Source organism: Oncorhynchus mykiss, chromosome 17, assembly GCF_057628025.1.
Source record: "Oncorhynchus mykiss isolate SJ-2025 chromosome 17, ASM5762802v1, whole genome shotgun sequence".
NCBI classification, from domain to species: Eukaryota; Metazoa; Chordata; class Actinopteri; order Salmoniformes; family Salmonidae; genus Oncorhynchus; species Oncorhynchus mykiss.
In genome coordinates this window covers 27,603,883-27,629,419 of record NC_143038.1, presented here as the reverse complement: position 1 = coordinate 27,629,419, position 25,537 = coordinate 27,603,883, and the positions used below count along the sequence as shown (strand labels likewise).

The 25,537-nt window shown below is 42.0% G+C and overlaps 1 protein-coding gene across 11 annotated transcripts in view; it reads right to left on the bottom strand.

The window, feature by feature from the left end:
• The window catches only part of plxnb1b (plexin b1b), a 138,785-nt gene that overhangs the window by 53,730 nt on the left and 59,518 nt on the right, over positions 1–25,537 (bottom strand). For 5 of the 11 annotated variants that reach the window (XM_090205155.1, XM_090205152.1, XM_090205161.1 and 2 more), the window contains one exon: positions 15,748–15,847. The exons of 4 other annotated variants lie outside the window; for them this stretch is intronic. The gene's annotated coding sequence lies outside the window, so the exon portion shown is untranslated. The remainder of the gene's footprint in view (positions 1–15,747; positions 15,848–25,537) is intronic. 2 more of the 11 variants (XM_021568531.3, XM_090205158.1) reach the window with 1 other exon arrangement.

Genomic DNA, 25,537 nt, shown 5'->3' with positions numbered 1-25,537 from the left:
TGTACTCTAGAGCGGGATCGATTTGGAGGTGGACGGTCCGTCATGGTCTGGGGCGGTGTGTCACAGCATCATCGGACTGAGCTTTTTGTCATTGCAGGCAATCTCAACGCTGTGCGTTACAGGGAAGACATCCTCCTCCCTTATGTGGTACCCATCCTGCAGGCTCATCCTGACATGACCCCCTCACGCATGACAATGCCTCCAGACATACTGCTCATTCTGTGCGTGATTTCCTGCAAGACAGGAATGTCAGTGTTCTGCCATGGCCAGAGAAGAGCCCGGATCTCAATCCCATTGAGCACGTCTGGGACCTGTTGGATCGGAGGGTGATGGCTAGGGTCGTTACTTCCCAGAAATGTCTGGGAACTTTCAGGTGCCTTGGTGGAAGAGTGGGGTAACATCTCACCGCAAGAACTGGCAAATCTAGTGCAGTCCATGAGGAGGAGATGCACTGCAGTACTTAATGCAGCTGGTGGCCACACCAGATATTGACTGTTACTTTTGATTTTGACCCCCCCTTTGTTCAGGGACACATTATTCAATTTCTGTTAGTCACATGTCTGTGGAACTTGTTCAGTTTATGTCTCAGTTGTGAAGTCTTGTTATGTTCATTCAAATTTACACACACGTTAAGTTTGCTGAAAATAAACGTAGTTGACAGTGAGGACGTTTGTTTTTTTGCTGAGTTTATATGAGGATTATAAATGTTTTCATTATTACGCATGAGTTGAATCTTTGAAAGGCCATGTTTATTCCTAACGTAATTGCCCAGGTGTTAAACTTGCATAACTTGTATGATGGTGCTTGTGAGAGAAGTACTGTATAAGTTAACTAGGCTATATCACCTCCGGCCATGAATGGGAGTCCCATAGGGTGGTGCACAATTGGCCCAGCGTTGTCTGGGTTAGGCCAGGGCAGGCTGTCATTTTAAATAAGAATTAGTTTTTGACCAACTTGCCTAGTTAAATAAAAATAAATTAGACTGCTGTGTCCAGTTAGTTCAAGTAGCCTTTATTTATCAGTGTGCTTCAAACATTTTCTTCTAAGACTCTGAACTGAGTCATGTTACAGTTTGTAATATGTTACAATCAACGCCTGCCAAAATCTTTAAAAAGTTGGCCACAGATTATGTTACAAGCAGTGGTACATGATTTATTTTCTGCATCAGACTTGACTCTTCTTCCAAAACTCTCTTGAAAGGGCTGAGTAGAGTTTCACTGTTTGTTTAATTTATGATATTGAATTGCTACTCACCATCAGTCCCTCTTTATAAAGACACTATTTGTGCCCTTTCACTCTGAGCAAGTCATAACATTACAATTACAGAGATAGCCTTTCAAGTGTTATTGATAGTCTACAGATTGTCAGTCCCTGTGTGTATTTTATTTTATTTGGTACAAATAGTTTCATGGCTTCTGCCCCAGCCTTTCCAGACGGAGTTGGGTCGCGATACAAGTAGTCAAGTAGTGCCCCATGAATAACTGTTCCCCAGCCTGCCAGTTGGCCTGACCGCTTACCTGGCTAGTTATTTATAGAGAACAATGGCTGCTGAACTGAAGAGAACACATTCCTCCTCGGCAGCTCAGTTGATTAACTTTCTGATAGGGAGATTACTGCGTGTGTGTTCTTCCGGAAAGTTATTCTCTACTGGTACAAGACGTAAAAAATGACCGTATTTTTAAAAAATTAGCCCCTTTTAGGGAGAAGTTTGTTCTCACACTCTTTTGGTCATGTTCCACTGCTCTGGGGGAAGAGAAACTTGTCACTGGGAGAGGGGACGGAAGTTCCCATGGCTATTAAACTTTATGGCCCCTGAGGAGGAGTGACTCCTGTGTGAGGGAGGCTGATGAGTTGTCAGAGGGATGGATATCCGGAAGACAGCGGCTTGGTTGAGGGGATCCGCCTTCTTTCAGGGGTACAGATATTGGCATGACATGTGAGAACTTTGATCAAACTCTGTCTGTGTTGCGCTCACAAGAGTCAATGTTAAAACTAAGGAGCTCGGATGGTCCTTTCTCTGAAAACGTACTTCTAAAGCAACTAAACAAACGTTACTCTGTAAATTTGAGATCTAGAAATAAGAATGTTAAAAACTGAGTTATTGTGGGGACAGAGGAACTAATGTATACCCTGTGAAAGTAACCACTTCTTCCTCTTTACTTCCATATGACATAATCGTTTGAATGGGCTTGACGATTATATCATCAAATTTGTGAAAACACGGTCATTTAAGATGCGGTATATATCAAATGAAATGTTTTGATTCATTTACTTCCACAAGATGCACTACATTTTCTCCCATTAAATACCATTTTTTTAAAAAGGCTACTTCCTGGAATACCGACGAGTCACTTGCATAGCATATAGACGACAACAGCTGCCAGGAAGCTATGAAGTGTAGGCCTAAAACTCATGTGAGTTTAACTACACTCAAATAGAGACAGGTGGATGTCATTGCAATGTATTCAAAAGGATCTACTGTTTTCACACCTTAACAAGCGTGTCGGATGACTCATCTATGATTTAGCTGAGATTTCTCTCTTTCGTGTAAACACACACAGACACACACACACACACACACACACACACACACAACTCTTCTACCCCAAGTTCTGACATTGTTTGTGTATGAGTTGGTGCATTCCAGGGCTTTAGCTGACCAGCCAGCTGTCGCCATAGAAATTGCCAGAGTCTAGGGGTTTTATAACAGTAGAAGTTAAAACACAAGAGTTTAGAAAGGCCACTAAGTTCCTGTCTCTCTGAATTTATCTGCACCATATTAGCTGCTGTCACAGTCCTAAGATGTGTGATTAGTTCATGTTCATCAAGCAAACATGCATGTGGAGAGATGGTGGAGATGAGTCTATCTATACCTGTTATGGTGGAGATGAGTCTATACCTGTTATGGTGGAGGTGAGTCTATACCTGTTATGGTGGAGGTGAGTCTATACCTGTTATGGTGGAGGTGAGTCTATACCTGTTATGGTGGAGGTGAGTCTATACCTGTTATGGTGGAGGTGAGTCTATACCTGGTATGGTGGAGATGAGTCTATAACTGTTATGGTGGAGATGAGTCTATAACTGTTATGGTGGAGATGAGTCTATAACAGTTCCAGTTATACTGTAGGATTGTCAGGAAAAGTCCATGTGATTGTGTGTGAGTGCATAACTGTGTGTGTGTGTGTGTGGGGTGGGGCTAGAGTATTGTTTGAGAAGGATCACGCCATGTGAAAACGCGTGTGTGTACACGCACGGGATGGAGTGTACAACGTGTGTGTGAGTCAGGGTTTCGCTAGCCAGAAATAGTTGCCTTTTGGCCTATGAACATTTTGAAAAGCCGATAAAGTTGGCAACTGCCAATTGTCCAGGAGCCTAGGCTTACTGGTTGTATGAATTTGTGGATCCATCCTCCCACAACTGTCCCAGTCTGTTTGGAATAGGCTATTTCCTTCTCGACAAGCTGACCAATATAATAGGTCAACTTTTCTACTATGGGGTATAGTAGATTGACGGACTAGTGGTTTTGCTGTTCATTACTTGTCTTGCTGGCTGAGGAAAAGTATTAGGTTGACTGTTATTCAAACTGTTATTCAAACAATCTTCAAAGTGCACAATATAATTTGGAAAGAAGGACACACATCGACTTGCATGATCTGTTATGGTTAATTACCATAATCTAAATGTGATTTCTGTCATCCTGAGCACCGTGGGAAAACGCCCTAATCGTGTTACACACCCAATGCCTATGGGTCCGGGCAGATGTCTGGTAAATAAAAAATGCCCAGTGCCACATTTTCCTAACTGAAACCCTGGTGTGAGTGTATAATTCCATTATTTAAGGTGGCCACCGCTGGTGGCAGCTGTCCAGAGGGGACAGTCATCCTGCCACAGTACAATAGTAGGGTGGGGACATTGACAGCAGGGCCAAGACCTCAAAAAGAGATACATAAATAAATCACTGAGTGCAACCCTGTCATTAGACACTAAGACCCTGGTTGTGTCTGAAATGGCACCCTATGCCCTATATAGTGCACTATTTTTGAACAGGGACTTCATAGGGTTCTGTTCAAAAGCTGTGCACTAGTATTTAGGGAATAGGGTGCAACTTCAGACACACATATACTTCAACCCTTTCATTAGATACTAAGACCCTGTGCTCCTAGACTGCATTTAACTGCTTACAGGTCTGACCAGTTCAAATGACGTAGGCCTCAATAGTTCAAAAGGCCCCCAAAGAGTGATAATGGAACACTTTTGGTCAGATAGGGGAGGGCAGACGGAGCGTGGAGGAAGGAACAAAAGCAATCATTAAACTGGGATGGAGCTTTTTCATCATGCACTACAAGGTGACCTGGGGGGGGATGACTCAAGGGGTATTAACAGAGAGAGCGAGAGGTAAAGACAGTCAAAGCCACAGAATGAGACACAGAGAAACAGACTATTCAAATGGTCCAGTCATCAGGCAGTCATATTTCCACATACATAACATGTACAAGTACACTCAATCTACCATCTCACCAGTGTGAAACTTCCCTACTGCCAAATGAAAACTGCCAGTGTGCACTACCAATAGGTGGCACTATATTTTCCAACAGGGCTATGCATTTGGGTGAGATTTTTTTCCTCACCCGAGTAGCCTCGTTTCACTGTCAAAAATAAAATGTACCATCTAGTGTTCAGCTAAATAACAACAATGTCAAATACAAGTAGCCTAGTCAAATAATGAACATCAAATTACATGAACCATTACTCTCTCGCGGGAATTCCACTAACGGTACGGTGCCAAACGTAGCTGCTGCTCATTCCATTTTCTCGAAAATTGATAAATGGTTCAAAAAAGTAAGGCCTGCGTCCATAGAGACGCATACCAGCTCCACTGGCAGTACTGCTACTACCAGCAGTACTACACGTGCACTTGACGACGCCAAGTTGTTCTGCTTCCGCGAGCACATCCAATGCTAGCATCAGTAATTCTACATTTGTTGCTAGCCCAGCTAGCATGGACACTGACAGTTGTGAATCTGATGCAGCGCGAAGAGCTACTGCCTCCTTACCTGGGAAAGCACCGAACAACAGATAGTTTGCCCCGCAAACATGGCAATTTGAAAAATAAACCACGGGAGTTTTTTGAGCAAGAATTAAGACGACTTTCGAGTAACAAGACATGTATAAAAGCAACAGATACCATTAATAAGAAGGGGCTAGAAGCGTCTTATATGGTGTGCTACCGAGTGGCTAGCACAGGCAAGCCCCGTACTATTGTGGAGGACTTCATTATTCCTCCTGCCGCGGATATGGTTGAGACAATGCCGGGAGGAGGGCAAAAAAAACTATACAGACAATGACTTTATCAAACAACATTTGTTTCATGACACATCAGTGACATGGCAGGAGATGTTTTGAAACAATTACTGCTTCGCATACAAGCCAGTGAATTCTGTGGGTTACAGCTGGATGAGTCAACAGACGTGGCGTGGCGGGCCTGACACAGCTCCTTGTATATGTCCGTTACGTTTATGGGGGGGGTCAATTAAGGAAGACATCCTTTTCTGCAAACCAGGACAACCGGAGAGGATATTTTTAAAGTACTGGACAGCTTTGTGACATCAAATGGACTTTGGTGGTCAAGATGTGTTGGTATCTGTACTGATGGTGCAAAAGCCATGACAGGGGGACATAGTGGAGTGGTAACATGCGTGCAAGCAGCTGCTCTGACGCCACCTGGGTTCACTGCAGCATCCAAGAGGCTCTTGCTGCCAAAGGAATGCCTGACATCTTGAAAGACCTTTTGAAAATGGTTAACTTTGTTAAAGAAAGGCCCCTGAAAATACCCTGTGTATTTTCTGCACTATGCAATGATATGGGCAGCGACCACGTAACGCTTTTACAATATACCGAAGTGTGCTGGTTATCAAGGGGGAAAGTATTGGCACGTTTTTTTTTTTTTTTAATTGAGAGACGAACTTAACGTTTTCTTTACTGACCATCATTTTCACTTGTCTGACCGCTTGCATGGCCTATCTAGGTGATGTTTTTTCTCGTCTGAATGATTTGAATCTAGGATTACAGGGACTTTCCGCAACTATATTCAATGTGCGGGACAAAATTGAGGCTATGATTAAGAAGTTGGACCTCTTCTCCGTCTGCATTAACAAGGACAGCACACAGGTCTTTGTATGATTTTTCATGTGCAAACGAACAAGCTTACGGACAATGTCAAATGTGATATAGTGAAGCACCTGAGTAAGTTGGGTGCACAATTTCGCGGGTACTTTCCTGAAACAGATTACACAAACAACTGGATTCGTTATCCCTTTCATGCCCTGCCTCCAGTCCATTTACCGATATCTGTACAAGAGAGCCTCATCAAAATTGCAACAAGTGGTTCTGTGAAAATGTAATTTAAATCAGAAGCCACTGCCAGATTTCTGGATTGGGCTGCGCCTAGAGTATCCTGCCTTAGCAAATCGTGCTGTTAAGACACTGATGCCCTTTGCAACCACGTACCTATGTGAGAGTGGATTCTCGGCCCTCACTAGCATAAAAACTAAATACAGGCACAGATTGTGGGAAATTATTTAAGACTGAGACTCTCTCCAATACAACCCAACATTGCAGAGTTATGTGCATCCTTTCAAGCACACCCTTCTCATTAACCTGTGCTGAGTTATTCACAATTTCCAATGAACAAATAAGGTTTGAAATGTAAGATGGTTAAATAAAGAGCAACATTATTGATTATTATCATCATATTATTTGTGCCCTGGTCCTATAAAAACTCTCACTTCCAAAAGAGCCGGATTGTGACAAAAACTCACTCATTCTTATATGTTTAATAAATGTATTGTATCGTGTGTGGCAGGCTTACAATGATGTTAAAGAACAACGTGAAAGTGCACTGACCCTGGTGCTTAGAGGGGGCACGCAGCTGGAGGTTGAATGTTTGAAGGGGTACGGGACTATAAAACGTTTGGGAACCACTGCCATAGTAGAATGGACATTTGCTTAGCAATTTAACTCATCTAAAATAATATTACACATATTACTGTAGGTCTGCTTCATTCACTTTTATAGGTAGAAAATGGTGATTGAAGCAGACCTAGTCGATTAAAAAAAATGTAAATACATGCTTTTTTAGCTTTTTAACTACTTATTTCATATTCCTACTCTTCAAGGTCTCTACTAACAGGAATGGTGACATTTTAATGCCTCGCCAACTTAATTCCTGCCTTTTATCCCATATCTTTGGTCACTGATTTGGAGTTTTCTTTAAAGCCCACTGAGTTATAGTGCCACAACACTTTTTTGCAGCAACTAAAAAGGATACACGTTATGCTAATGAATGCAGGATGGCTGGGGGAGTTGACCGATAAAGTTTGTGTGAAGATGTTCTTTCATATCCACTTCTATATCCATTGTCAAAAGATGCTCTACCAGCCAGTTGAGAATAGGGTTAAAGGGTTATTGGACAAGTTCAAGTAATCCCTTACCGTTTCAGTTCTTCCTTTCGGTGTCTAATGAACACGACCCAGGTCTGTGTGTGAGAGGCTAGGTGTGTTGTTATACCACTACTGGAACAATACATTCAAATGTCAGCCATCTTTTGTTCTGGCAAGTAGGTTGTGGACGGGCACACTGTACCAGTTTGCTGGTGATTACTATGAGTACCCTACCACTCCCTGACAGGAGTAAGGGAGGGAAGGTGTGTACCACACACACGCACACACACACCTGAGCTTGACAGAGATTGGCATTGACATAAGATTCATGTAGGAGGCAAACTAGGGATTCAGCCTTTGTACAGTAAATATCTCACCAATAGGCCTGTTCTGCAGAGGGCACACAATCATCAGTGCAAGAGATCACTCGTCAGAAGACACCTCAACAGATAACCCATTGATAAATCCCTGTTTATGGCCTATACAGTAATACCATATCACGCATGTGTCTCAGAGTGTGGTGAGTTACAGTAAGGTGTGATTTCTGGTCCCAACATGCAGAGGCATTATGACACACAGATCCAGGACAAAGTCTACTGGGTAGGACTATTGTATTCTTCCAGGATGAACAGAGTGAAAGAATCCCAAAAATAGTGTGTGTGTGTGTGTGTATTCATACGTTTGTGTGTATTCATACGTTTGTGTGTTTTCATGGAGCAAATGCTTTCGGAGTGAAATTACAGCTTGGGTTTTTACATGCCGATTATGGAAGGGGGAAATATGTGCACATTCTAGGAAAGAATGTGCTACCGTCACTGACACGCGGGGAGAAGCTGGAAAAAGTTAGTAAATTTTCATTTTTCATCACAACAGAACATACCAGCCACTGTAGCAATATGACCAACCACGGAAGAGACCAAGTACCAGCTATAAGTGGAGGCTAACGGTTAGCAGTTAGCAGCTAATGCATCATGCTAACATTAGTTTGGCCCTAAATGCATGACATTCTAATAAGCATTTTTCAGGAATATAGTGACAACACCAACCACAGCTTGGCTTGGAATAGTATTCTTTACATCAACGAAAGGGAAAAAAATGATTGCCATTACGCTAACTAGTCCTATGGAGCTTATGTACGGTACACATAGTAAAATAGCAACCAACCAACGACTATGAACGTGTGACTTTTTAAAACAGAAATATCTACTTGAATATGGAAATGAAAATATGAATTTGAAGACAAATCCTGACTTGAGACGCACGCTGATAACTTTTCACACAAACACAACAAGCATTATTTAGCATTCCACCATCTCCCTATGCATTTAAACATATTTATTCATGAATCCTTGAATAAATTAAATCGAAGCCTGATAGTTATTTTGAGATTCACGGGGAGATACTCTTTGATGATGGTTGAAAGGCTTTGTGGGGCGGTGTGATGAGAGAGAGCTCTTTGTGAAACCGCCTGTTGTCCACGCAAACACACACCGTTTGAAAGGCCTCCTGTAGGCCTACTCCATTCAACTGAACCCACTGCACTGAACACACACACAAGATTGATGCGCCTATATATTACACAGATCGCACAAACTGTACCGAACCAGGTAACTTAACACCCATGGATACACACACACACAAACACACACACCAACCAACCCATCACACACATAGCCCATCACAGATCGCATACCCTCCTCTCCAGTCTTGGCATTAATGCTGGCGCTGGGTTTTTTTCCGAGGGTTGCGTTTCATCTTGGTCCCTGACTACTAACCTGGATTGATCGGAGATCTTCATCATGTCAAAGTACTGTGTGTTTGATGCAGTAAGCAAATGACAGAACAAAGCTCTCCTAACTCTGTATACATACAGTATGTGTGAATCAACCCCTATGAGAATGTACCTCAGATAGCAGCCAAGGAGCATACACACACACACACACACACACACACACACCTTCCTTCGGTGGCTTATTAACCAATTGGGACACTATGGAGGAAGTGAGGTATGCATTGCTCTCCTGCCCCTATTCATCAAACATCTCAGAGTAGTGCTGATCCAAGATCAGTTTAGCCTTTCCGATCATATTTAATAAGAGGGGAGACCTCATCCCAGACCAGCACTACAAGGGGTGTAAAAGTGGCTATATAAAAATATCAAACATCATACTGAAAACAGGAGAGTGAGTGAGAGAAATCTGGGTGAGAGTACAAGTATTTCTAAGTGGGTGTGTGAGTGAGCGAGAGAGGAAGAGTGAGAGCACCAGACAGACAGAGAGAGCGCCAGAGCACCAGGCCAGCTGCGGAGTGTGGGATGGGGACTGGGAAATGGAGTGAATGAGGGACAGCCCTGGGAAGAAACACAAATATTTTTCCTCCTCTCTCCAGCAGCAGCATGGGGCAGGCAACAGCTCTGCCTCTGACACAGCAGGAAAAACAACAGTTATTTATAACGTCTGGTAAAGGGGACAACAACAAGACGGAGGACAGATGTACAGAGGAGGACTGGAATGGCCAGAGGAGTGACTCCCGAGAGGGGCGGAGAAAATAGATCTGATTAATAAAGAGAGAGAGCCAACTAATTCAATTTCTAATATCTCAGTTAACAAAATACTATAGTGCCCGATTCACACTGGCTGGCCTGGTTATACATCCACTATAGCTACTGGAAGCGTGCTGGAGAGGACAATGTGAAAAGCAAAGAGCCGAGCCAGCACAGCTTGGTTAAGGTCTATAATTTTGTTGAAATGTAATAGGTTTTGAAGAGCTTCTGAAGAGATTTACTAGTTCCTCTTAGTCTCCACAGTTGCTCTATAACAATCAGTCTGCAAAGTCAGTGACAGTTTAACAGGTGAGGTTAGGTATTTCCAGACTGTAGCATTACAGTAAGAGACACCAAAGACCACTAGGGGGCACACACACACACACCCACGAATATGCATGATCCAGCCCTTAAGGCAAACATTACACACTCTGTTATGCCACACCAAAGAACATACAGTACGAGGTGATGAATTACAGGCACACACATGCACACTTAGCTTTCACACACACTAAGTCACACTGTGGATCAACACACCAACACACACAAGTCCCAGATGCTCTCCACCTCTCATGACTCAGAAGACCAGGAAATGAAGCATGGAACAGACAGAATAACAAACTGACAGTGACGGAGCCAAAGAAAGCACAGGCCAGAGATATTACAGTCCACAATATGTTACAGGACACCACTAACTAAAGAGCTGCTGGGTTAACATTTACTCCGCTACGCTTTCATGCTTAAGCCAAAGTGGTGTCCATATTTAGCACTTTAGCATTGAAAGGTAGGGGTGGGCAAATACCCTCTGTATGATTTTCCAATACCGTAAACACAGTTTAAGAAATGTGAATATTTTATACTTTTAAAATAAATACCTGCAGTCAACATGTGCACTAGGTATTAGATATAAACGGATCGCAAGTTTACCGCTACTAGTTTCCAAAAACAGCCGTTTTGTGTGTGCTGCAAACTACGTTTTGAAATACTTGCAGCGCTTTATGAGCTGGGTTGTCTGTCTCAGTCGTAAACGTTTGACTGCGCTCGTCAGCATTTACCTACCATCCTTAATGGGGATTCTTTAGTATTTTGTTGGCATTCTGGAAAGTGAAGATTATTGGGGCTTTTTCCCCCCATAAAAATGTAATAAAAAGTGACCCGTATGTGCTATAGGGGTAAAATTGTATATCACAGGAATCTGGATACCACCCAATCCTGTCAAACGGCTACAATAAGCATTAGCGATTATTCAGTCTATTAATTGTATTTTTTCACGCCGGTAATACCAAATGTGACCTTGGCGCATTCCACTTCATAACATTGGGCTACAAAACGTGCTTAGGGGAATTAGTTTACGGAGGGTCCTTCAACCCATTTTCATGTGACTCAAATATACTTAGACACGCTTGGATTTGCTTGGAACAAGGTGGACTGTAAAGGAGCTATGCTAAAGGATTACATGCACACAAACACAGACAGAGATGCAGTACAGAAACACTGAACAACTGGTCCATTCATTTTCGACCAACAGTGGACCAACCCACCCCTCTTTGGAAAAACCAATGGACTAATCCTCTTTTCAGGGTTGTGTTGTATAGAAGTATTTTCATAATCAAATCAAAAGTTTATTGGTCACGTACACAGTTTTGCAGATGTCTACGCAGGTGCAGCGTTAATGCTTACGTTTCTAGCTACAACAGTGCAGCAATATCCACCAATATCCAACCAGCAATATCCAGTGCAGCAATATCCACCAATATCAAACCACTAGGCAGGGTAGCCTACTGGTTAGAGTGTTGGACTAGTAAACGGAAGGTTGCAAGTTCAAATCCCAGAGCTGATAAGGTACAAATCTGTCGTTGTGCCCCTGAACAGGCAGCTATCCCACTGTTCCTAGGCCGTCATTGAAAATAAGTTGACTTGCCTAGTTAAATAAATACAATAACAATACGCACAATCCACTTTTTTTTGAAGAACAAGAAATTTAAACATATCGGAAAGAGCAATATTAGAACAAGCAATGTTGAGTCTGGAATATAAATATATAGTGCATTCAGAAAGTACTTATACCCCTTGACTTATTCCACATTTTGTTGTGTTACAGCCTGAATTCAAAATGTATTCAATTTCTTATCTCACAACACCCCATAATGACGAAGTGAAAACATGTTTTTAGACATTTTTGCTAGATTTCTTGAAAATGAAATTACAGAAATGTCAATTTTAACACCCACAGATGGACGCACACACCAACTAACCCAGCACACATACAGTGTACAACAATAGTGTTTAACAGGATGTTTTAATGGCTACCTTGTCTCTGCACCCCACACATACAGATAATTGTAAGGTCCCTTAGTGGTGCAGTGAATTTCAAACACAGATTCAACCAAAGACCAGGGAAGTTTTCCAATGCCTCTCAAAGAAGGGCACCGATTGGTAGATGGGTAAACATTTTAAAGCATACATTGAATATCCCTTTGAGCATGGGGAAGTTATTACTTACACTTTGGATGGTGTATCAATACACCCAGTCACTACAAAGATACAGGCGTCCTTCCTAACTCAGAGAGGAAAGAAACCACTCAGCGATTTCAGGAGAAAACTGATGATGGATCAAGAACTTTGGAGTTACTCCACAATACTAACCTAATTGACAGAGTGAAAAGAAGGAAGCCTGTACAGAAAATAAATATTACATCCTATTTGCAACAAGGCACTAAAGTAATACTGCAAAAATGGTGGCAAAGCAATTAATGTTTAGTCCTGAATACAAAGTGTTAGGTTACGTTTGGGGTAAATCGAATACAAAAGCTGAAGAACATACGCACATCCAGGTACTTTCTGCTGGTGCTGGAGTTGTAGGTGAATTCATGGCAAATAAAAATGCTGCACATTGCTGCTCATACTCATATGTGATTTTGTTTCAACCCTTAGGTCTTCATCAGGCATGGATGCGTTTTTAATAATTTCCAAATCCAATACAACACATTACTGAGTATCACTCTCCATACTGTCAAGCATAGTGGTGGCTGCATCATGTTATGGGTATGCTTGGAACTGGGGAGTTTTTCCAGGATAAAAGAGAAACGGAATGAAGCTAAGGACAGGCAAAATCCTAGAGGGAAAACGTTGTTCAGTCTGCTTTCCACCAGACACTGAATTCACCTTTAAGCAGGACAATAAAACAGAAGGGAAAATCTACACTGGAGTTGCTTACCATGAAGACAGTGAATGTTCCTGAGTAGCCGAGTTACAGCTGACTTAAATCTGCATGAAAATCTATGGCAAGACCTGAATATGGTTGCCTAGCAGTGATCAACTACCAATTTCACAGAGGTTGAAGAATTTTGAAAATAATAAAAAAATGGGCAAATGTTGCACAATCCAGGTGTAGAAATCTCTTAGAAACGTATTGTTACAACTCCCGCCGAGGGTGGCTCCCCTGCCTGTTCGGGCGGCGCTCGGCGGTCATCGTCACCGGCCTACTAGCCGCCACCGATCCCTTTTCCCTTGTCTGTTGGTTTAGTCTTATTAGTTGCACCGGTTTCTTTTGTGTTTCTTGATTTCTGGTCTATGTAAGCCTGTTTGGCCCGCTGGGGTTTGTGCGTGATTATTTTGTGTTCACTGTCGGTTGGATGTATTTTCTCTCTGGATCATTTTGCCCTGTGTGCTTGGGCGGGTCAGTGTTTCTGCGCCCTGTGTTTGGCGTGACCGTTTTTTGTGCCGGAGAGAATAAATTGTCTGTTATTGAACCCTCTGCTCTCTGCGCCTGACTCCTACCTTCCACACTTACCCAGAAAGACTCACAGCTGTAATCGCTGTCAAATTCTAACATTTATTGACTCAGGGGGTTGAATACTCATCTAAATCAAGAAATATTTGTTTTATTTTTCATAAATGTTTTAAACATGTTAGAATTTTTCTTACACTTTGACATTACCGAGTATTTTAATCCCACTTTGTAACAACAAAATGTGGAAAATGTCAAGGTGTGTGAATACTTTCTGAAGGCATTATACATATGTATTTATATTCCAGACTCTGACATTGCTCGTTCTGATATTTCTTAATTCCTTTATTTTTTTTGTTGGTATTCATGTGTATTGTTTTGTACTGTTAGGTATTACTGCACTGTTGGAGCTAGAAACATAAGCATTTTGCTGCACCTGCGATAACCTCTGCAAATTATGTGTACGCATCCAATAAAATGTGATTTGATGAGCACATTTTTACTCCTGAACTTATTTAAGAGAATACTTGACTCAAGACATTTCAGCTTTTCATTTTTGATTAATTTGTAGTAAAAACTAAAAAACAATAATTCCACTTTGATATTATGGGGTATTGTGTGTAGGCCAGTGTCATTTACTTTTTACCCCTTTTTCTCCCGAATTTTGTGATTTCCAATTGGTAGTTACAGTCTTGTCCCATCGCTATAACTCCAATTACGGACTCGGGAGAGGTGAAGGTTGCGAGCCATGCGTCCTCCAAAACACAACCCTGCCAAGCCGCACTGCTTCTTGACACACTGCTTGCTTAACCTGGAAGCCAGTGTGTCGGAGGAAACAATGTACAACTGGCGACCGTGTCAGCGTGCATGCACCCAGCCCGCCACAGGAGTCGCAATGGGACAAGGACATCTCGGCCGGCCAAACCCTCCCCCAATCCGGACTTTGCTGGGCCAATTGTGCGCCGCTTCATGGGTCTCCCAGTCAAGGCCAGCTGCGACACAGCCCAGGATTAAACCCGGGCCTGTAATGATGCCTCAGTGCCTTAGACCGCTGCACCATTCAGGAGGCCCCACAAAATCTCAATTCAATCCATTTTAAATTCAGGCTGTACCACATTTGAAAAAAGTCAAGGGGTGTGACTACTTTCTGAAGGCACTGTATATGTATGTGAATGGTGTGTACAGACAGTATATGAATAGAAAATGTGTGTTCAACAGTAGTTATATAAATGACTAGAACACAATATAAACATATAAAGTGGGTAAAACAGTATGTAACATGATTAAAGTGACAAACTTTCTGCAATTCGTCATTTGGCCATGTAATAAGCATTTAGCTGCCCCTGCTATAACATCTGTTAAACTGTGTATGATTTTGATAGAGCAAGAGAGAGTGACAGCTGTCTTTGCCCCCCACACTGAATGATGCGTGTGTAGAAAACACCCGTCAACAAAGAGCCCCTTTGTGTTGTTGTGCCCAAATGTCACTTTTCCATAATGTAAACATAAATCACAGGGTGTCCGGTGCTTACTGTGCACAGCGAGCAGCAGTGCATAAACTCCCAGGGGTGAAAACAATGCCGTAAAATAGTAGGGGGCCAGTGCCACTGTAGCAGCAGAAACAGTGATTACTTCCTACCATAGGCTGTTGAGAGATGAGGACTGGGTCGTATTCATTAGGGCACACTGTAGCACAACACACAACGAAATTAGCGTTTCTTATTGGACAAATTGAGGTAGTCCCTCCGTGCTTCAGTCCGTTTTCTTCCGTTTGGTGCCTAATCAATACAACCCAGGGAAAAGACAAGGGATACATCTAGATCGACAATCTACAATGGCTTCCTATCCTCGACTTCTTCACCTCTCATGGACTGAGATGATAATGTTTTGAAAAAGGTATCCGACCATAACATATAAATAAACACAAACAAAGTGCAAAGGTAATATTGTGTGTGTGGGGGGTCATCTTTCTTCTCCAATTTAATCCAATCAGATAACACAGGATTGTACAGCGATATACAATAAAGGATGCCTACCGGGATATAGTGTTCACCTGTTCAGCTCGTTCACATCAGTGCAGATGAAAGAAAGGAGGCGAGGAGATGAAGCCACTTTAAAAACTATTGAGATGCAGCCCTGTAGAGAAAAAGAAAAGTGTTTAATGTAGCTCAAGTTTGTCTCTATTAAGGCAGGCCGCTGAAACAAGATGGCCGATAAAGATAGCAAAGGAACTGGTCACTTCCAAAATACTTAATCTCAAATTCAGTATGAGATTATTTATTTTTATTGTTTAAAATGTAACCTTTATTTCACTAGGCAAGTTCGTTAAGAACAAATTCTTATTTACAATGACGACCTACACCGATAGTCAGTGTGATATTGAAATAGACAGAAATAACACTAGGGGCTCTGTTTTAACAAACCTAAAGCAATGGTAAAATCTAAGCGCTATAGGTTCAGAGGTGTCAAATATTTTAGCTATTTTCATAACCGGAATTATGGGCGCAGTAGCTAGCAGTGGCGCAAAAGGGCTGGGTTTTGAATAAACACGGTTTTAGGTGTGTCGAGGCTTGATCCCTCACTGGCCAATCAGAACGCGCTCCATAGCGTAATACACTGAGTATACAAAACATTAGGAACTCCTTCCTAATTTTGAGTTGCACTCCCTTTTGCCCTTAGAACAGCCTCAATTCATTGGGGCATGGACTCTAAAAGGTGCTGACAATATTCCACAGGGATGCTGGGCATGTTGATTCAAATGCTTCCCACAATTGTGTCAAGTTGGCTGGAAGTTGTAAGAAGCCTAAATGCATGACTTCAATATGGAAATGTATTGTTAAACATAGCATTTGCACTGATATAGGGGCTAGGCCTACTGTAAATTGCATTATGTCTGCCATGTCTGAGCCACGGACATGCCAAACGTTGTCAATAAGCAAGATTAAATTCACTAAAGATGGGCCTTAAAAAGAGAGTGAATAATTCTAATCAATTCCAGACCGTAAATAGATCAAAGACAAACAAATCAAATTTACATGAAGACATTTTGGAAATAAAAGTGGTAGTTGTGTACCAGTTATATGACTGGACAAAGACAACCACCAAAACAACAATGTCCATGAAGAAACCCTCAAATCTCTTCAGTATAAACCAATGCATTAGGTTACAGAACTGTGTGTTTCTCTCCAGCGTACATACAGGGCACATGGGGATAAATGTTGACCTTAACACATTCCCATTTATTCCCCCAAAGGACTCTTCGCCTGGGTCTGCGAAATGCCACGGATTCCTGGAGCTTTGGATCACTAGCCTGGGGCTCTCTCCCTGGCTGGATGGAGCACCGGTTCAGCTGGCGCCTAGCCAAACTCGGCTAGGTGAACCAAACGAGTGTGCTCGCATGCCTTCCACCTTTGCTTGAAAGAAAAACAGCAATAGTAGTCAGAATGAATCTAAGGTAACTCAAATCTGTCATTCATTTGAACTTTTTTTGCAGAGGATATCTTAGTTGCGCAATTTTACTAACTAGGATGTTTGGTGCAGTATTTCTCAAGTGAAAACGTATGCATGAAACAAGGCATCTATCGTTGAATGACAAACGACTTCATTGAGGAATCCCTACTGTTGATCAATCACCAAACAAAGAGGCGTAGTCGTAGGATTCCGAACATTAGCTTGACTCGAGAAAAAATGTGTGCACGAACAGCTGATGTTGCCATAAGATATGGACAAACTGTTCCAAACTGTTTTGGATGGGGAGCATGCGGGCGCCTTAACCCAAGATCAGTGCACCCAGTCTTGGTAGAGGTTGTTCATTCACAGCCTCTCGTGTGAGTGAGTGAGTGAGTGAGAGAGAGAGGGGGGATTAGCCCTGGCTAGGCCCCCTGTGGTTGTGGTACTAATGTGGCGCTGGCCACTGATTGGGTTGGAAACACAGATAAAGGTCAGACTGAGGGGTCGGGGACTCGGGGACCAGGTGACAGAACAATAGGAAAATCCCCTCTCTTTTCCCTGTGTTCATTGGATTCCAAGATGGCACCGCAGAGACAATGGCTGAGGGTGCTGAAGAGAGGTGATTATGTTCCTCATATTACCAGGCACAACACACACCACTTTCTCATATTTTGTTCCCACACACCACATGCACACATACACCTCTCATACACTGAACACAAACATACACTCCCTTTACAAATATACAAACACATAACTGTAAACCAATCACAGCTGTACAAAGACATGATAAACTCTACTTCATAAAGCAACCAATATTACAGGACTGGAGCTAGGTCTATATCCAGCCAAACATAACTGTGACAGAAGAATGAGGGGTAGATTGGTGAGGATAAATAAAAGGAGAAGATAAGAGTTCCAAGTACATTCCTGTGGTGAGCTAGCTTACATAACCATATTTACATTATATATATATATATATATATATATATATATATATATATATATATATATATATATATATATATATATACACAGTGCCTTGCGAAAGTATTCGGCCCCCTTGAACTTTGCGACCTTTTGCCACATTTCAAGCTTCAAACATAAAGATATAAAACTGTATTTTTTTGTGAAGAATCAACAACAAGTGGGACACAATCATGAAGTGGAACGACATTTATTGGATATTTCAAACTTTTTTAACAAATCAAAAACTGAAAAATTGGGCGTGCAAAATATGAGAGAGTCTGAAATGTTTTCCCATTCCTCCTTGCAAAACAGCTCGAGCTCAGTGAGGTTGGATGGAGAGCATTTGTGAACAGCAGTTTTCAGTTCTTTCCACAGATTCTCGATTGGATTCAGGTCTGGACTTTGACTTGGCCATTCTAACACCTGGATATGTTTATTTTTGAACCATTCCATTGTAGATTTTGCTTTATGTTTTGGATCATTGTCTTGTTGGAAGACAAATCTCTGTCCCAGTCTCAGGTCTTTTGCAGACTCCATCAGGTTTTCTTCCAGAATGGTCCTATATTTGGCTCCATCCATCTTCCCATCAATTTTAACCATCTTCCCTGTCCCTGCTGAAGAAAAGCAGGCCCAAACCATGATGCTGCCACCACCATGTTTGACAGTGGGGATGGTGTGTTCAGCTGTGTTGCTTTTACGCCAAACATAACGTTTTGCATTGTTGCCAAAAAGTTCAATTTTGGTTTCATCTGACCAGAGCACCTTCTTCCACATGTTTGGTGTGTCTCCCAGGTGGCTTGTGGCAAACTTTAAACAACACTTTTTATGGATATCTTTAAGAAATGGCTTTCTTCTTGCCACTCTTCCATAAAGGCCAGATTTGTGCAATATACGACTGATTGTTGTCCTATGGACAGAGTCTCCCACCTCAGCTGTAGATCTCTGCAGTTCATCCAGAGTGATCATGGGCCTCTTGGCTGCATCTCTGATAAGTCTTCTCCTTGTATGAGCTGAAAGTTTAGAGGGACGGCCAGGTCTTGGTAGATTTGCAGTGGTCTGATACTCCTTCCATTTCAATATTATCGCTTGCACAGTGCTCCTTGGGATGTTTAAAGCTTGGGAAATCTTTTTGTATCCAAATCCGGCTTTAAACTTCTTCACAACAGTATCTCGGACCTGCCTGGTGTGTTCCTTGTTCTTCATGATGCTCTCTGCGCTTTTAACGGACCTCTGAAACTATCACAGTGCAGGTGCATTTATACGGAGACTTGATTACACACAGGTGGATTGTATTTATCATCATTAGTCATTTAGGTCAACATTGGATCATTCAGAGATCCTCACTGAACTTCTGGAGAGAGTTTGCTGCACTGAAAGTAAAGGGGCTGAATAATTTTGCACGCCCAAATTTTCAGTTTTTGATTTGTTAAAAAAGTTTGAAATATCCAATAAATGTCGTTCCACTTCATGATTGTGCCCCACTTGTTGTTGATTCTTCACAAAAAAATACAGTTTTATATCTTTATGTTTGAAGCCTGAAATGTGGCAAAAGGTCGCAAAGTTCAAGGGGGCCGAATACTTTCGCAAGGCACTGTATATATCATATTCGCACGCCAATATGTTTGTCTGTCATAACAAACTTGTACTAGGTTCTCTCCTAGACTGTTTCACAACACCGAGGCGGGATTGAGCTAATAAGTCGTTGAAGGACGTGACTATAGAATGGTTATTAGGTTGGGCCGGAGGAGGAACATACCCCTCTTCTTTTCACAAGGACATGGGGAGGCTTGCCTCCGTCCTTCAGACCCACCTGTCTGCTGTCCACGGTCTCCTTTCCCTCTCTTGTTCATACTCTTTTTGTGTCGGTCTCCTTTCTCTCTCTCATTCTTCCTCTTTGTCCCTAGTTCTTCCATTCCTCTCCTTTTCCATCTCGTCCTCCTTTCTACAGCTTAACTAACTCTTCCACTTCTCCATTCCTTCTCTGTCCGTGTTTTTTTCCCATTGCGTAACTCTTTACCCTCCGCTTTCCATAAAGCTCAATTCATAGTTCAGAGCCGTGTAGCCCCAATAGTCCGATGGGCCATTTATTCATTCCACATTTACAAACCTCATTTCATTGGCTGTTCTCAAGTTGCAGACGTATGTCCCAATAAATCACGCAGCTCTGCCGCATTGAACTCTGTTGGACGCTTTTTTCTGTCCCCTTACTCACTCCTCTCGTCTATCAATATTTGTCATCTCGCTCTCTCCACGTCTTCCTCGCTCCATCTCTCCTCTCTGTGAAGCTGGTTCAGGAATGTTACACACTCCCATCTGTGCTCCCTTCTCTCCACCATACATACTGGAAGCTTGGAAAAACACTGCTTGACATTTCAGCCTCCCCAGCACTCACACTGTGGCACATTCAGCCGACACTACGAAGGCTCGACCCCCGACTTCGGCCTATAGGCGGACAATATAAGACACTCTAAATTATACCCGACTTCATTAAACAAGACAACATGGTATGTGTATAGTATGGAGATGTTAAAAGGTCTCAGGGATTTATTCAGGCCCGAAAAGATCAGAGATGTCAGTTTTTTAGGACATGTTGATATAGTGCTGAGAAACGTCTGTTAAAGCTGGTTGCGCCGTAGAATGACATCTGCATTGCTTGCTGGGGTTTTAGGCTGGGTTACCGTACAGCACTTTGTGACATCGCCTGATGTAAAAAGGGCTTTATAAATATATTTGCTTGATTGATCTGTTTGAAACATGTAGGTATTACAGGCCAGGGAGAGGTTGAAAATGTCAGTGAAGACACTTGCCTGTTGGTCCACGCATGCTTTGAGTACACATTCTGGTAATCCATCTGGCCCCATGGCTTTGTGAATGTTGACCTGTTTAAAAGTCTTGCTCACATTGGCTACAGAGAGCGTGATCACAGTCGTCTGGAACAGCTGGTGCTCTCATGCATGCTTCAGTGTTGCTTGCCTCAAAGCGAGCATAAAAAGGCATTTAGCTCATCTGGTAGGCTCGCGTCACTGGGCAACTCGCGGCTGGGTTTCCCTTTGTAGTCCGTAATAGTTTAAGCCCTGCCACATATGACGAGTGTCAGAGCCGGTGTAGTAGGATTCAATCTTAGTCCGGTATTGATGCTTTGCCTGTTTGATGGTTCGTCTGAGGACATAGCAGGGTTTCTTATAAGCGTCCGGATTCATGTCCCGCTCCTTGAAAGCAGCAGCTCAAGCCTTTAGCTCGGTGCGGACGTTGCCTGTAATCCGTGGCTTCTAGTTGGGAAATGTACGTATGGTCACTGTGGGGACGACGTCATCGATACACTTATTGATGAAGCCGGTGACTGAAGTGGTATACTCGTCAACGCCATTGGATGAATCCTGGAAAATATTCCAGTCCGTGTTAGCAAAACAATCCTGTAGCGTAGCATCTGCGTCATCTGACCACTTCAATATTACTTGTAAGCAGGAATCAGGACAGAATTATGATAATATTTTCCAAATGGAGGGTGAGGGAGAGCTTTAAATGTGGAGTAAAGGTGGTCTAGAGTTTTTTTCACCCTCTGGTTGCAGATGACATATTCTTGTGGATATGTTCTGTTGTCTCTTTAAGTAACACTTTCAATATTTATTTCAAGAAGATGAGGCTTCCATTTGAGTTGATTGGAGGATCAGTAGAACGTCAGTAGGACCTCAGTGATACGAACACAATGGGAATGGAAGTAGTTTCCGAACACCGAAATGTTCGTAACTTTGAAATGGGCTTAAGAAATGCATCAAACCTTTATAAAAGATAATCAACATGTAATTTATAACCATTTAGCCAGATACTATACATGTTTGCATCACATGAAAGCAACATTATAATTGTATGTCGCCTTTAAAAAGTAGAGAAAGTTCCAGTTTAATATTACACGTTTTGGTTGACCAGTCTGTATATTCAGTCCATTATCTAGCACTTACCACAACTAACCTTAATTTAAAATGCTATAGGCACATACTACAAGCTATAAGCATATCTAGATACTAGAGCCTATATACAGTTGGTCGGAAGTTTACATACACTTAGGTTGAAATCATTAAAACTTCAATCACTCCACAAATGTCTTGTTAACAAATGATAGTTTTGGCAAGTCGGTTAGGACATCTACTTTCTGCATGACACAAGTAATAATCCCAACAATTGTTTACAGACAGATTCTTTCTGTCACGCCCTGGCCATAGAGAGGTTTATATTCTCCATTTTGGTTAGGCCAGGGTGTGACTAGGGTGGGCATTCTAGTTTCTTTATTTCTATGTTTTCTATTTCTTTGTGTTTGGCCCGGGTGTGGATCTCAGAGGCAACTGTCTATTGTCGTCTCTGATTGAGAATCATACTTAGGCATCTTTTCCCCACCTGTGTTTTGTGGGTAGTTGTTTTCTGTTTTGTGTTTACACCAGACATAACTGTTTCATTTTGTTCCACTTTGTTATTTTGTTTCAGTGTTCAGTTTGAATAAATAATCATGAACACGTACCGCGCTGCGCTTTGGTCCTCTTCTTCAGAAGAGCGTTACAATTTCACTTATAATTCGTTGTATCACAATTCCAGTGGGTCAAAAGTTTACATACAGTAAGTTGACTGTGCCTTTAAACAGCTTGGAAAATTCCAGAAAATGTCATGGCTTTAGAAGCTTCTGACAGGCTAATTGATATAATTTGTGTCAATTGAAGGTGTACCTGTGGATGTATTTCAAGGCCTACCTTCAAACTCAGTGCCTCTTTGCGTGACATCATAAGAAAATCTAAACAAAATCAGCCAAGACCTCAGAGAAACAATTGTAGACCTTCATAAGTCTGGTTCATCCTTGGGAGCAATTTCCAAACACCTGAAGGTACCACGTTCATCTGTACAAACAATAGTATGCAAGTATAAACACCATGGGACCACGCAGCCGTCATACCGCTCAGGAAGGAGATGCGTTCTGTCTCCTAGAGATGAACATACTTCGGTGCGAAAAGTGTAAGTCAATCCCAGAACAGCAGCAAAGGACCTTGTGAAGATGCTGGAGGAAACAGGTACAAAAGTATCTATATCCACAGTAAAACGAGTCCTATATCGACTTAACCTGAAAGGCCGCTCAGCTAGGAAGAAACCACTGCTCCAAAACCACCACAAAAAAGCCAGACTATGGTTTGCAACTGCACATGGGGAGAAAGATCGTACTTTTTGGAGTATTGTCCTCTGGTCTGATGAAACAAAAATATAACTGTTTGGCCATCATGACCATCGTTATGTTTGGAGGAAAAAGGGGGAGGCTTGCAAGCCGAAGAACACCATCCCAACTGTGAAGTACAGGGGTAGCAGCATCATGTTGTGGGGGTGCTTTGCTGCAGGAGGGACTGGTGCACTTCACAAAATAGATGGCATCATGAGGGAGGAAAATTACGTAGATATATTGAAGCAAAACCTCAAGACATCAATCAGGAACTTAAAACTTGGTCGCAAATGGGTCTTCCAAATGGACAATGACCCCAAACATACTTCCAAAGTTGTGGCAAAATGGCTCATGGACAAAAAAGTCAAGGTATTGGAGTGGCCATCACAAAGCCCTGACCTCAATCCCATAGAAAATTAGTGGGCATAACTGAAAAAGTGTGTGTGAGCAAGGAGGCCTACACACCTGACTCAGTTTCACCAGCTCTGTCAGGAGGAATAGGCCAAAATTCACCCAACTTATTGTGGGAAGCTTGTGGAAGGCTGCCTGAAACGTTTGACCCAGGTTAAAAGCAATGCTACCAAATACTAATTGAGTGCATGTAAACTTCTGACCCACTGGGAATGTGATGAAATAAATAAATTCTCTATTATTCTGACATTTCACATTCTTAAAATAAAGTGGTGATCCTAACTGACCTAAAACAGGGGATTTTTACTATGATTAAATGTCAGAAATTGTGAAAAACTGAGTTTAAATGTATTTGGCTGTGTACGTAAACTTCCGACATCAATGGTATATAGATAGATGTCTAGCGATTGTATAGTTGTGTAGTGGGTAGTCTTTACATTTCTGAACAGTTTGTCTGAGGAGTACGGAAGATCCTTAAGAGTGATACCACACCCACACAGCCTTATGGGAGAGGGAGAGAGACAAAAAAGACAAAGAGTGTGTATGTTCGTTAGTATGTGTGTACGCTAAGCGGGATAACACTCCACAGTCAAGTCTCACACCTCCACTAGAACAGTCCCATTCATCATAGTGTCCCAGACAGGATAAAGGGTCACACAGGCACACACCTCATTAAACAGGAACGCAAGCAGCCTAGTACAGTACGGCATGGCACGGCTCACATGATAAACAAGGTCTCTCTGACCTTACCTTGGAAACACACAGACAAAAGCCCCGTTTAATCTCTCCATCAAGGATGAGGCAGGAAGATACTTATTCACATTGAAAAGTTATGTTATGTGTTATGTGCCTTTCTTAGGATGCGCCCCAAATAGAGCCCCACAGTGGAAATGTCATAATACCCATAAAACCTAGCGGTCAAATTGGGAAATGGTTCCAATTGTTTTTCCACCATTTATTTTTCCCATTAGGGATTATAGAAACAATGAAAATAAGGGCTGTGTTTCATGTAAGCTTACCCTGGCGTGATGTTTTAACCATGTAAAAAAATAAAAAATAAAAATATCAGACAAAGGTGACTTTTATCAATATATTTGTCTCCATTTACGCTCAGATTTAAAAATGCTAATTAGCATCAAAGTAGACATCATGCACGATTACAAATCACTGCAAGCTCCTGCACGTCATCTACTTCGAACAGGTTTTGCGTAAATATAAAACTTGCCCAAGACAGTTCACAGAAATGTAGCCAATTTATTAATTACTACATTTAGCTAACATTAGATAGTTAATCCAGAGAGTCTTACCTTTGCCTCAATTCGGTAGTCTCGTCTACATCATGGCATTTGTAGTTATTTATGATAGCCACATTAGCAGCTACTTACCATTTAATTTGTCAGGGGTAAATACAGGCGAATATATTGAGCAAAGTCAGACATTTACACGGTTCCCAAAACGCCACGCCAGGTTAAGCCTACACGAAACACAGCCTTAGTTTAAGTGCTCTAAAAGCCCCTATGGGATTTAATGGTGGAAAAAAAACTATTGGAACCATTTCCCTCTTTGACCGCTAGGTTTTATGGGTATTATGACTCATACTGTGGTACTCTATGACACCCTATTACCTGCTATATATAGTGCATAGGGTGCCCTTTGGGAGGCAGCCCCTACAGGTTGTTAACGAGTCGAGCTGAAATGTGCCGTGTACTCTCATGGCTTAGATGTCACATTGTTTCTGGCAGTTTCAAAAGGGCAACAAATTATCTTAATATATCTGTCCTTGATTCCTTGCATTTGTTCTC